Source organism: Anomaloglossus baeobatrachus, chromosome 4 (genome assembly GCF_048569485.1).
Source record: "Anomaloglossus baeobatrachus isolate aAnoBae1 chromosome 4, aAnoBae1.hap1, whole genome shotgun sequence".
Taxonomy (NCBI): domain Eukaryota; kingdom Metazoa; phylum Chordata; class Amphibia; order Anura; family Aromobatidae; genus Anomaloglossus; species Anomaloglossus baeobatrachus.
This window is the reverse complement of record NC_134356.1, coordinates 647,391,460-647,396,459: the sequence shown is the minus strand read 5'-3', so window position 1 is coordinate 647,396,459 and position 5,000 is coordinate 647,391,460. Positions and strand designations below refer to the sequence as shown.

Sequence of the window (5,000 nt, the reverse complement as noted above, 5' to 3'; positions counted from 1 at the left end):
TTGCTAGAAGCTTGCCTCGTTAGCGCAGTAGGTAGCGCGTCAGTCTCATAATCTGAAGGTCGTGAGTTCGATCCTCACACGGGGCACTATGCTTTAGATATTTTGTCTCCATCTTGACTAGACAGCCAGAACTGTATCCACTCAGTACCAAAAAACGTCAGATATAAAGAAAGGGGGTTTTGGATCCTTTGAAACCAAATAGTTAAAAGTCAAAAGTAAAAATGATTTGTGATATGAATTCAAATGGAGTATTGAGCAAAAGAATGGAATGAATGTCCAAAATCTATTGTGGTCAGCATTTTTTGCTGCAAAGAACAAATCCAAGCTAGACTGACTGTATGCATGGCTTGTGTCGACATTTCAATGCGTGACTTATTACAGAAAAAGTGGCAATCCCATAGCAGGAATCGAACCAGTAAACTAAGAATACTGGTTGCTTGGTCAAATGGGATAACCCAAAGAGTCACAGAAAAAATGAGAGGCGTAAAAAAAAAAAAAAAAAAAAAAAAAAAAAAAAAAAAAAAAGAGTGTTGCTTTGATTAAAAAACTTTTTCCTTTCAACAGTTTAAACTTGACTCATTTGAACAGTAGTTAGGAGCTAGTGGCTTATTCTGATGATTATGAGGTTTTCCCTCAGATAGGGTACAGTTCACTCCTTTTTTTTTGACTGGGGAGCTTGAGAAATTTGCCATTCAGTTGTTAAATTCTACAGATTAGAATGGAAATTGGAGGCCAAAGGACAGGCCATACGAGTTTTTGAGTTCCTCGACATTTTGAAGTAAAAAATGATAGTTGAGAATAGTTTGAGCTATGAAACCTATAAAAGTGTTGTGCAAGAGTTGGAAATGAAGTGCCAAGACCCTAACGTTTTGCAACTTTGGCTGCAAAGGGCAAATTTTACCTGAACTGCTTTTTTATGCAAACAACTGTCGGCCTTTGAATGTCAGAGATAGTACAGAAGAAGCAGCATTCCCATACCGGGAGTCGAACCCGGGCCGCCTGGGTGAAAACCAGGAATCCTAACCGCTAGACCATATGGGAAGTGTTGTTCTCATAAGACGTTGTCAATGTGGAAAAAGAAGAACTTAATTGCTTTCAGTAAGTAAGTTTGGCATATCCTTGCTAGAAGCTTGCCTTGTTAGCGCAGTAGGTAGCGCGTCAGTCTCATAATCTGAAGGTCGTGAGTTCGATCCTCACACGGGGCACTATGCTTTAGATATTTTGTCTCCATCTTGACTAGACAGCCAGAACTGTATCCACTCAGTACCAAAAAACGTCAGATATAAAGGAAGGGGGTTTTAAATCCTTTGAAACCAAATAGTTAAAAGTCAAAAGTAAAAATGATTTGTGATATGAATTCAAATGGAGTATTGAGCAAAAGAATGGAATGAATGTCCAAAATCTATTGTGGTCAGCATTTTTTGCTGCAAAGAGCAAATCCAAGCTAGACTGACTGTATGCATGGCTTGTGTCGACATTTCAATGCGTGACTTATTACAGAAAAAGTGGCAATCCCATAGCAGGAATCGAACCAGTAAACTAAGAATACTGGTTGCTTGGTCAAATGGGATAACCCAAAGAGTCACAGAAAAAATGAGAGGCGTAAAAAAAAAAAAAAAAAAAAAAAAAAGAGTGTTGCTTTGATTAAAAAACTTTTTCCTTTCAACAGTTTAAACTTGACTCATTTGAACAGTAGTTAGAACTAGTGGCTTATTCTGATGATTATGAGGTTTTCCCTCAGATAGGGTACAGTTCACTCCTTTTTTTTGACTGGGGAGCTTGAGAAATTTGCCATTCAGTTGTTAAATTCTACAGATTAGAATGGAAATTGGAGGCCAAAGGACAGGCCATACGAGTTTTTGAGTTCCTCGACATTTTGAAGTAAAAAATGATAGTTGAGAATAGTTTGAGCTATGAAACCTATAAAAGTGTTGTGCAAGAGTTGGAAATGAAGTGCCAAGACCCTAACGTTTTGCAACTTTGGCTGCAAAGTGCAAATTTTACCTGAACTGCTTTTTTATGCAAACAACTGTCGGCCTTTGAATGTCAGAGATAGTACAGAAAAAGCAGCATTCCCATACCGGGAGTCGAACCCGGGCCGCCTGGGTGAAAACCAGGAATCCTAACCGCTAGACCATATGGGAAGTGTTGTTCTCATAAGACGTTGTCAATGTGGAAAAAGAAGAACTTAATTGCTTTCAGTAAGTAAGTTTGGCATATCCTTGCTAGAAGCTTGCCTCGTTAGCGCAGTAGGTAGCGCGTCAGTCTCATAATCTGAAGGTCGTGAGTTCGATCCTTACACGGGGCACTATGCTTTAGATATTTTGTCTCCATCTTGACTAGACAGCCAGAACTGTATCCACTCAGTACCAAAAAACGTCAGATATAAAGGAAGGGGGTTTTGGATCCTTTGAAACCAAATAGTTAAAAGTCAAAAGTAAAAATGATTTGTGATATGAATTCAAATGGAGTATTGAGCAAAAGAATGGAATGAATGTCCAAAATCTATTGTGGTCAGCATTTTTTGCTGCAAAGAACAAATCCAAGCTAGACTGACTGTATGCATGGCTTGTGTCGACATTTCAATGCGTGACTTATTACAGAAAAAGTGGCAATCCCATAGCAGGAATCGAACCAGTAAACTAAGAATACTGGTTGCTTGGTCAAATGGGATAACCCAAAGAGTCACAGAAAAAATGAGAGGCGTAAAAAAAAAAAAAAAAAAAAAAAAAAAAAAGAGTGTTGCTTTGATTAAAAAACTTTTTCCTTTCAACAGTTTAAACTTGACTCATTTGAACAGTAGTTAGGAGCTAGTGGCTTATTCTGATGATTATGAGGTTTTCCCTCAGATAGGGTACAGTTCACTCCTTTTTTTTTGACTGGGGAGCTTGAGAAATTTGCCATTCAGTTGTTAAATTCTACAGATTAGAATGGAAATTGGAGGCCAAAGGACAGGCCATACGAGTTTTTGAGTTCCTCGACATTTTGAAGTAAAAAATGATAGTTGAGAATAGTTTGAGCTATGAAACCTATAAAAGTGTTGTGCAAGAGTTGGAAATGAAGTGCCAAGACCCTAACGTTTTGCAACTTTGGCTGCAAAGTGCAAATTTTACCTGAACTGCTTTTTTATGCAAACAACTGTCGGCCTTTGAATGTCAGAGATAGTACAGAAAAAGCAGCATTCCCATACCGGGAGTCGAACCCGGGCCGCCTGGGTGAAAACCAGGAATCCTAACCGCTAGACCATATGGGAAGTGTTGTTCTCATAAGACGTTGTCAATGTGGAAAAAGAAGAACTTAATTGCTTTCAGTAAGTAAGTTTGGCATATCCTTGCTAGAAGCTTGCCTCGTTAGCGCAGTAGGTAGCGCGTCAGTCTCATAATCTGAAGGTCGTGAGTTCGATCCTCACACGGGGCACTATGCTTTAGATATTTTGTCTCCATCTTGACTAGACAGCCAGAACTGTATCCACTCAGTACCAAAAAACGTCAGATATAAAGGAAGGGGGTTTTGGATCCTTTGAAACCAAATAGTTAAAAGTCAAAAGTAAAAATGATTTGTGATATGAATTCAAATGGAGTATTGAGCAAAAGAATGGAATGAATGTCCAAAATCTATTGTGGTCAGCATTTTTTGCTGCAAAGAACAAATCCAAGCTAGACTGACTGTATGCATGGCTTGTGTCGACATTTCAATGCGTGACTTATTACAGAAAAAGTGGCAATCCCATAGCAGGAATCGAACCAGTAAACTAAGAATACTGGTTGCTTGGTCAAATGGGATAACCCAAAGAGTCACAGAAAAAATGAGAGGCGTAAAAAAGAAAAAAAAAAAAAAAAGAGTGTTGCTTTGATTAAAAAACTTTTTCCTTTCAACAGTTTAAACTTGACTCATTTGAACAGTAGTTAGGAGCTAGTGGCTTATTCTGATGATTATGAGGTTTTCCCTCAGATAGGGTACAGTTCACTCCTTTTTTTTGACTGGGGAGCTTGAGAAATTTGCCATTCAGTTGTTAAATTCTACAGATTAGAATGGAAATTGGAGGCCAAAGGACAGGCCATACGAGTTTTTGAGTTCCTCGACATTTTGAAGTAAAAAATGATAGTTGAGAATAGTTTGAGCTATGAAACCTATAAAAGTGTTGTGCAAGAGTTTGAAATGAAGTGCCAAGACCCTAACGTTTTGCAACTTTGGCTGCAAAGTGCAATTTTTACCTGAACTGCTTTTTTATGCAAACAACTGTCGGCCTTTGAATGTCAGAGATAGTACAGAAAAAGCAGCATTCCCATACCGGGAGTCGAACCCGGGCCGCCTGGGTGAAAACCAGGAATCCTAACCGCTAGACCATATGGGAAGTGTTGTTCTCATAAGACGTTGTCAATGTGGAAAAAGAAGAACTTAATTGCTTTCAGTAAGTAAGTTTGGCATATCCTTGCTAGAAGCTTGCCTCGTTAGCGCAGTAGGTAGCGCGTCAGTCTCATAATCTGAAGGTCGTGAGTTCGATCCTCACACGGGGCACTATGCTTTAGATATTTTGTCTCCATCTTGACTAGACAGCCAGAACTGTATCCACTCAGTACCAAAAAACGTCAGATATAAAGAAAGGGGGTTTTGGATCCTTTGAAACCAAATAGTTAAAAGTCAAAAGTAAAAATGATTTGTGATATGAATTCAAATGGAGTATTGAGCAAAAGAATGGAATGAATGTCCAAAATCTATTGTGGTCAGCATTTTTTGCTGCAAAGAACAAATCCAAGCTAGACTGACTGTATGCATGGCTTGTGTCGACATTTCAATGCGTGACTTATTACAGAAAAAGTGGCAATCCCATAGCAGGAATCGAACCAGTAAACTAAGAATACTGGTTGCTTGGTCAAATGGGATAACCCAAAGAGTCACAGAAAAAATGAGAGGCGTAAAAAAAAAAAAAAAAAAAAAAAAAAAAAAAAAAAAAAAGAGTGTTGCTTTGATTAAAAAACTTTTTCCTTTCAACAGTTTAA

The 5,000-nt window shown here is 38.4% G+C and overlaps 7 non-coding genes across 7 annotated transcripts; 3 read left to right on the top strand and 4 right to left on the bottom strand.

The window, feature by feature from the left end:
- Positions 1-13: 13 nt before the first annotated feature.
- TRNAM-CAU (transfer RNA methionine (anticodon CAU)) lies at positions 14-86 on the top strand. The gene has a single exon. It is a non-coding gene; the product is annotated as a tRNA-Met (tRNA).
- An 883-nt stretch (positions 87-969) lies between these two features.
- Positions 970-1,041, bottom strand: TRNAE-UUC (transfer RNA glutamic acid (anticodon UUC)). Its single transcript has one exon. It is a non-coding gene; the product is annotated as a tRNA-Glu (tRNA).
- Positions 1,042-2,072: 1,031 nt separating this feature from the next.
- Positions 2,073-2,144, bottom strand: TRNAE-UUC (transfer RNA glutamic acid (anticodon UUC)). The gene has a single exon. It is a non-coding gene; the product is annotated as a tRNA-Glu (tRNA).
- Positions 2,145-3,181: 1,037 nt separating this feature from the next.
- On the bottom strand, positions 3,182-3,253 carry TRNAE-UUC (transfer RNA glutamic acid (anticodon UUC)). The gene has a single exon. It is a non-coding gene; the product is annotated as a tRNA-Glu (tRNA).
- Positions 3,254-3,344: 91 nt separating this feature from the next.
- Positions 3,345-3,417, top strand: TRNAM-CAU (transfer RNA methionine (anticodon CAU)). Its single transcript has one exon. It is a non-coding gene; the product is annotated as a tRNA-Met (tRNA).
- Positions 3,418-4,282: 865 nt separating this feature from the next.
- Positions 4,283-4,354, bottom strand: TRNAE-UUC (transfer RNA glutamic acid (anticodon UUC)). Its single transcript has one exon. It is a non-coding gene; the product is annotated as a tRNA-Glu (tRNA).
- A 91-nt stretch (positions 4,355-4,445) lies between these two features.
- On the top strand, positions 4,446-4,518 carry TRNAM-CAU (transfer RNA methionine (anticodon CAU)). The gene has a single exon. It is a non-coding gene; the product is annotated as a tRNA-Met (tRNA).
- The last annotated feature ends 482 nt before the right edge of the window (positions 4,519-5,000 follow it).